This window comes from Humulus lupulus, chromosome 7 (assembly GCF_963169125.1).
Source record: "Humulus lupulus chromosome 7, drHumLupu1.1, whole genome shotgun sequence".
In the NCBI taxonomy this organism is placed as follows: domain Eukaryota; kingdom Viridiplantae; phylum Streptophyta; class Magnoliopsida; order Rosales; family Cannabaceae; genus Humulus; species Humulus lupulus.
In genome coordinates, this window is record NC_084799.1 from 16171709 (window position 1) to 16179982 (window position 8274).

Sequence of the window (8274 nt, forward strand, 5' to 3'; positions counted from 1 at the left end):
ACCTTGAAAAAAGTAGAGAATATACAGCGCGAACAGTGCCTGGACCCCATTCGGTGCGATCTGGAATGGGGAGACGTTGAAATAATCCGCTATAGACCGAAAATAGGAGTATAGTGGGAGTGTCGCTCCTGCGTGGATATGGTGCCTGGACCAGGGGCAGTATGCTCCGTCGGGCCTATTGGCTCTCTGATGAGGGCCCGGGCATGTCACGTTCACCCCACTCAAACCCAAAGCTTGGATGTGTTTGTGGAACGTCCCGGGATTGAGTTTTGAAGGCTAGGCAGTGAACCAGGAAGGTGCTTCTTCTCTCCCCTTCCGTGGCTTTTGAATGGCCAAGTGCTGGACCTCGGTGGCAAACTCCTGAGAGGGTGATCTTGAAGAAGTTGCAGTGCGGGCCTCACTGCGTTCCACCACCTTTTGCATCGCTCTATGAGCGACTTGTGGATCTTGGTCCTAGGGGAGTCTATTGGATTTATTCACCCTCATCGTCGACTGTGCAGCTTGTTGAAGAAACTGTTCCTCGTGAAGGAAGTACAAGGCTAAACGGGGAAGGATCTGTTTGAAGCGGCGAAGGCGATCCTCAGGAGTACGACTGGTGGAGGATTTTGATGAAGAACCGCTGCTTTGAGGGGTCTCAATTGTCTGCGGGATAGATGTATCGGAGTCCGTATGATTGTCACCTCCCCTATATTCGAAGCGATTCATCTACAAAAATAAATAAATAATGGGGAGGTGAGTAACCATACAGATAAAATTCGACAGGAACAAAATTTATTTTTATACTTAGAAAATTTTATCTAAGTAGTAAAAATGTTGCATGCATGGAAAAAAATAATTTTGGTGCTTGAAAGTGCCTAAAAATGTTTAAAATTTCCTAAGTGTTCTAAGTGCATATGGCATGGAGTATACCATGCTTGGTCTGAAAATTGTGCCTAGTGCCAAGAAAGGTTGGTGCATCCGATCGGATGCCTAGGCACCCAAGGGGGCGTGTGCAAGGAGCTAGGGTGTGTCCGGTCGGACACCCTGCATCCGAGGAGGTGCGTGGCCAGCCATGTGCACCCCAGCCTAGTGCGTCCGAGCCCAGCGTCTGAAGAGGAGCTAGTGGGACGTGTCCGGTCGGACACTTTGTGCCCGAGGAGATGTGTGCCCAGCCGTGTATCTCCCAGCAGGCGCATTCGAAGAGATCATGGGTGTGTCCGGTCGGAAACCCCATGTCCAAGGAGAAGCGCGGGTTGGGTCCGAGCAAACCGTGCTTGGCATGATGCCAAGCTGTGCGAGTTTAAACCCAGCACACCGTGGGGGAACCTGATACGTGTCCGGTCAGACACCCTGCGTCCGAGGAGCGACAAAAGCTTGGTCCGTATGGACCGTGCCTATCCGCCTGCATCCGAGCCGAGTGCATCCAAGGAGACTATATGTGGTCCGATCAGACCACATGTTTACCTAGAAAAAATAGTGGCCGATCGGCCATATCTCTAAACATACCCCATTTTTCATACCCAAACTTCACCAAAAAACCCCTATGCTCCTATAGCTGAAAAAGCAAAGTTCTATATTCCCTAACATAAACATGTTTCCTCATCCAAACACACAATCACAAGATCAAAATAGAGAAGTTGAAAAGTTTTTCCATGTTCTTGAAACCCTCTATGCCATCAAAAACCCCAAAACCCATAATCATGGTTTATGCTAAATTGACCTATTTTTCTTGAAATTCTTATGAAATTGAGGATAATTTTGGGTTACCCATAATACAAACATCATCAAAATAGTCACCCAACACATTATATCTATAAGATTCATGAGCAAATTCAAGAAAAAACTCTCAATGGGGTTTCGGCCACAACATGTTTTTTTCATGAAATTTTTTGAAAAATAACAACAATATGAAAGCATGGAGGAGAAGACTTACCCAAATTTTGAGAGCCCTTGATTTTCTTGGAGATTGCTTGGAGGAATGAAGAGCTTCCTCTTGGAATCCTTTGGAGTTTCGGCCAAGAGAAGGAGAAGCCTTGGAGTTTCGGCCAAGAGAGAAGAAAGAAGGAGAAGGGTTTTTAAAAGTTGATTTTTTTTGTATAAGTGGGAATGTAAGAGAGTAAGGATTATTAAAAGGAAAAAAGTGGGAGTTACCACTTATTTTTAGACCCTTGGAATTCCTGGGCTATTTTTTCTCCCCACGATCATGGACAGTTACTTGCAGTGATCGTGGTCTGTGAGTTGTGGTCTGCTGCATGGCGAGAAGATGAACAGTTATTTTTTTTATAATGCCGTCAACTGTGGAGAAAAAAGGTTATTATGTGAAGTATCAGATAATAAACTTGGGGGGCAAATGTTATCCCCAAAATTTGAAAATGATGATGTGGCATTAGAAATGACAAGTGGTAAGGAATGGTTGGGTGATCTGGCTTAGAGGTAGCCCAGTACATCAATGAAGAGTTTTGACTGCTTGAGAGAGGTGTCATGACCGACCGGGTAAGTTGCACCCGACCAGGAATGACTTTGTTGCCCAGCACTGGCATGTCCGACCAGCACTGGGACATCCAAGCCAAGTGCACCCGAGGAGCCCGATGCGTGTCCGGTCGGACACCATACATCCAAGAAGCAATCCAAGTGTCCCGTCAGACACTCTACGCTTGAGGAGAGGCATCCGAGGAAGAAGGATCGAGAGGGTGCATGCCTTGTGTCCGCAGATAGGCGTGGGTTGGTCCGAGCGGACCATGATTGGCATGGTACCAAGCTGAGCGTGTCCGGTCGGACACCTTGCGTCCGAGGAGAGATAAAGGCCTGGTCCGTATGCATATGTCTAGCATGCATATGTCCGACCAGCACTTGCATGTCCTACCAGCAAGTGCATGACTGTCCAAGTAGAGACATGGCATGCTAGACCAGAGTGCCATGTTAGACGAGAGAAGTGTGTGTCCTACCAGCCAAGTGCGTGACTGGTCGGTAGAAGTATGGCCGATCAGAAGGTGATATTCATCAACCAGATAGAACAAACTACATCAAGATTCCCAGAAACAGCTTCAACAAGAATCTGTCTGGGCGTACGCGAGAATCTCTCATTTTCACACAAATTGGGGGTTCTATTACATTTTGAATATTTTTTGTAATTTAAATATAATACGAATAATAAAATATACCGATCCTAGGGGATATCAATGTATGATCCTAAGCCTATAAATACATGGCTTATGGGATTAGAAAGGGACTTTTTGGAAATTTGGAGTTTTGGTCTTACCTTTCTAGAGAGAGAAAGTGCTTTTTCTTGCGAGAGAACTCTTTTGTATTATGAGAATTTACACTGAAGAAACTCAGTTGACACAGGTTCATCTGATCTTGAGTGTAGATAAATAATCATATCTCTAAGTGGATTAGGCTATTACCAATATATTGGGGCTGAACCACTATAAAATTTGTGTGTGTTATTTACTTTCTTTATTAAACCGTCTGTGTCGTTTGAATTCTCTTGAAGGATTTGTCGTTTTTGATGTTCTCACGTCATTGGCCAAAAACACGGTCAACACAAGCACTAAGCCACATTAGGGAATTTGGGACATTACAAGGTGTGAATCTATAACTCACTCGCCGGTTAAGCACCTCAATCAGTCGATTTAATTTCAGCCACCACGCGACTTCAAAGTTGCAATCCAACCACCTCGAGCATCCGTTAGCTGATCTGTCACCACCATCGTGTTCCTCATGTTGTGGGCATCAAAAACCAATAAATTGTCCCCACTTCTACCATAATTGGGTGGCGGGCCCACCACGATCCACTGTTGACCAACGATCAAAACTTAGTTTTCAAGGTTCCGGAGTTCGTTTTAAGCTTCAGAAATCATCGTATAGCTTGTTTTGAAACCTCGATCATTGTAGTAAAATTTATTTGACCAATATATTGTGATTAATTAGAGTAATTATTACTATGTGTATTTATAGTATATATATTTATATATTTTTGATGCACTGAATATTTTCTATAATTATATTGGCTGTCTGGGATTATATGTATTTTTTATATAGGTTTTGATTTTGGGATTCTCTATTTTATAGCCGTTGTGCTGCCCAATTTTCTAGAAAATAATAGACACTTAATATATTGTAAAAAGAGATATTTATTGATTTTATATAAATATGGAAATTATTATGAATAATAAATTTTATTATTTTGTTTGGTAAATCAATAATATAATTTTTATATATGCAAAGTGTGATTTATGGTTAAACTATTATTTAACAGTTATTATTGTGTATTAATATTTTGGTTAATATTTGAATACTAAGATAATATAAAATATTATTTTCTTACAATTATTGATATTTGTAAGATCATTAAATTTTGGAGAAATTATATTTATTATAACAATGAGATTGATTTTATGGCTAATTAATAGTAATATAAATATTATAAATTATTGTCATTATATCGATTATTACAATTTTATGTTAAAAATATAATTTCTTTTTTAAAATGATTATTTGAATATATACATTCACATACATATTGTTATTGAGGTATTTTGTTATGAATATTATCAATATGTTTAAAATTCTTTTAATATTGAAATAAGTTTATTTATGGACGACAATTATTATTATTATTATTATTATTATTATTATTATTATTAATGTAAAAGTGCATTATATTATGAGCAAGGTTTAAAACAGTGTTTTATGAAGATGACTATGATGTATGGAGAGTATTAGCATTATGATGATAATAATTATTATTATCATTTATGTAGTTTTTGGTATTGTTAATATACACTATCAATAGTGTATATTACGATTTTGATAGAATTTAATAAATAATATGCCTTGAATAGGATTTGTATGGATTGGATTGATTGACTCTTGGTGAGCAGTTTTAAAATAAGCTAAGGACCTTAGGTAAGTAAATTTTACCTTTTGTGCTTAAGTGTGAGATGCGTGACTACATTGATTGTGTATGTCTGGCGAGTTAAGTATGAGATGATGATGCATATGATGAATGATTATATGAGTTATGTGTGATATGAATATCATAATGGATTGTATGACATATAATAGATGAATTTTGTGATATGTGGAAGTTGTCTTAATTGATTAAGTTTGATCTGAGTTATGTGTAAGTATGTGTTCTCATATTGATGAATATGTGGATTACCTTCTATGTTCTTGATTTTGTTACCTGTTTTGATATATGAAGCCTTTAAGTTTTTAGGCTGGAAACCTTAGACCTGAGCCATAGCTCTACGTTAAGGTATTACAACAACACCAACTCAGAGATTCATATATTATGACTAAAGATGTTTTGAGTTATATGAGATGTGATACAGTGTCTTGATTGAATACCATCAAACATGAATCATGAACAAGAACATTGGCATTTCAGCGTTAGCATGTATGCATGGTGTAACGACCCAAATTTACTAACAAGGCTTAAGGGCCTTAATTAGTGTGTCGGGAGGGCATAATTGGAATGTATGTGATTTAATGATTCAAAGTATGTTATATGACTATTTGAATATCTGAGATGCATGACTATGTGTATTAGTATGCATATAGGCCCTGACTAGGTTAGAAGGGCATAATCGTAATTTTGGCCCGCTGAGGGCATAACTGAATATATATGTGATAAATTGTTGAGACCACATTATTATGTGGATATATCTGTGATCTGTGATTCGAGACGATCCTAGTGAGCGGGTTAGCGAAAAAGTCACGGCGGGGATTTATACTCGGCTCGGGGCGAGCCTGGGGGTATAAATGGGAATTTAGAGAATATATTGGGGTCTATTTTGACATTGAGGGATATAATTGGTGATTAATTAGGTATCGGGAAGTAAGCGAAAAATAATAGAGACACTCGAGGAATTAGCGGGGATTGGGTGAAATGACCAAAATGCCCCTAGGTGGATTAAAAGACTTAGAATTAAAGGGGAGGGTATTGTAGTCATTTGGCCTATAAAGGATAGGTATTACTCTGGCTTTATGACTTAGAGGGAAGTGTAGAAAGGAGTGGAAATTCTGAAGGAAAGAAAAGAAAGAAAAAGAAGGGAAAGAAAAACAAGGCATTTCCAAGGTCGGTTTTGGATTTCTTCACCATTTCTTGGGTTCCTTTGGAGCAAAAACTCAGGAGGCGTTTGGGTAAGAGCTAGAGGCTAGGTTCCCTATACCAGCTTGAGGAATTGGTAGAGCAATCCACCCAGTTGAGGTAAGACTTTGAGGTTTTCTTTGGTTTCTGGTTTTGATGTTGAACTAAGATTTCTAAGCTGAATTTGGTGGGGAATTCTAGGGAAATTGGAGCTAAGCTTTGAGGAGGTGAAGGCCAAGCTTGTGAAGAGGACAACCTAGGCTAAATTTATTCAGCAAAGGTAAGGGATTCTAGTTTGAACTTTGTGGTTTCAGTGGCTATTTTGCTGAGTTTTTGAATTCTAGGTTCAGCTATGGTGAAATGTTGGATTTGGAGTGCATGTGCTTAGATTTTGTGTGTTTGGGTCATTTGGGATGAGTTAGGCATGTTGATAAGCTTGTTTTTAAGTTTGGCTGAAGATTGGAAAAGTTTTGGTAAGGTTTGGCTCGGGAAAATCGAAGGAGGGAAAATTTCAGGGTTGATGTTCTATGACTAGCGCTATAGCGCTAGCCTTTAGGCACTGTAGCGCTAGGCCAAGTGTTTTGAGGGTGTTTTTGGTTCTGTTTGTAGCGATGTAGCGCCCTCCAAAGAGTGTTGTAGCGCTACCCTGTTTCCAGAAAAGGGTTTTTGGGATATTTTAAAGAGTTTTTGCCCGGGGGTTTAGGGTTCGATTCCACCACCCTGTTTGGTGGAATTGGGGCTTCCCGAGGGCTCGGGATTGGTCCTGAGGTTAGGTTTCGGACTTGAGGTTTGGTGATGATTCTGATCTATGGTTGTGACTAGGTTTACACTAGGGCTCAAGAGGGATCGTGCTCGAGGATCAAAGTGAACGAAGCTAGCGAATCTGAAGGTAAGAAAACTGCACCCGGTTATGTGTTTGTGATGGGACTAAGTGCTCCCGATATTTGTATAATGTCAAAGATGGTATTATTCCATGGGACATGTGAAAAGCAGCCTAAGGGTGCCGTACACAATATTTGCGCACAAGGCGCGGCTTGGCCACTAGTAGCCGAGGATAACTTAATATTCACTGAGCTCGGTTTAAGCGAGCCGGAGTCAGTGGGATAAATAAAGGGTGCGGCCTAAGGGCGCTAACCCTAGTTATCATTTGTGAATTGATTATTGAAATGAAATGATATGTTTGATATGCTGAGTACTTGATTGTCATGGATGCTTAGACTGATGAGATCATGTTTATGTGGTATGAGATATTGGATTGTCTGTTGATTGTTTATGCTCTGTTATTGTGTTTTCTTGCTGGGCCTTGGCTCACGGGTGCTACGTGGTGCAGATAAAGGCAAAGGCAAGTTGGACCAATCCTAAGAAGGAGAGCTGCGGGGCTGAATGTACATAGTCAGCTGTTCGGCCGCCATGGCCGAGGAGTGGATCAGGACAAGGAATGCCTAACAGTCTGTTTTGCCTTAGAGTGGCTAATTATTGTATTTAAATCTTGAAACTTTGTAAATGGTTCTAATCTTGTTATTTTTGGGATCCCGTGTAAACAAAAAATGTTTATTTATAAGAAATGTGGCTTTTGAGACCAAAATATTTTAACCCTAGTTCCACTATAGATTCAGTAACACATTTTTAATTAAATGACTTGATTAGCAAGTCCATCACCTTTATAAGCACACAGTGTAACGGTCTTGGCGATCCAGGGCATTACACATGGCATGTACAGTTGCGTGATACATTATTATATGATATAAGATCATCCATAAGAATATGAGAAACATTATGAAAAGTCTTATGTAAAGTTAAGCATTTTAATGACAACAAGGCTTAAGCAAAGTGATAATAAGATGTTAAAAAGGGTGACACTGTTTCGATGAAGCAATTAAGTAAGTTCAGTAAAGAAGACAGAGGTCTATAAGGCTTATAGTGGCAGCCCACTAGTGCGCGCTAGGTCAGAGTTGACCATTCAGATATGTTTGCCATGTTCCCGTCTTTTTCCTCCATTTATATGTGTAATAAGTATGGCAGTTATGGCAATGACGAAATGAGTAATACGATGAGCCCAACTGCAATGATGGCTAGTCGGATGAGAACCCATGAGATTTTATATTATATGTGTAACAAGCCCTGTAGGCATTGGCTAAATCAAACAGTGTGCACACAAGATAATGGGCCCATAAAAATGTGAAAGTAAAAGAAAAAGCATA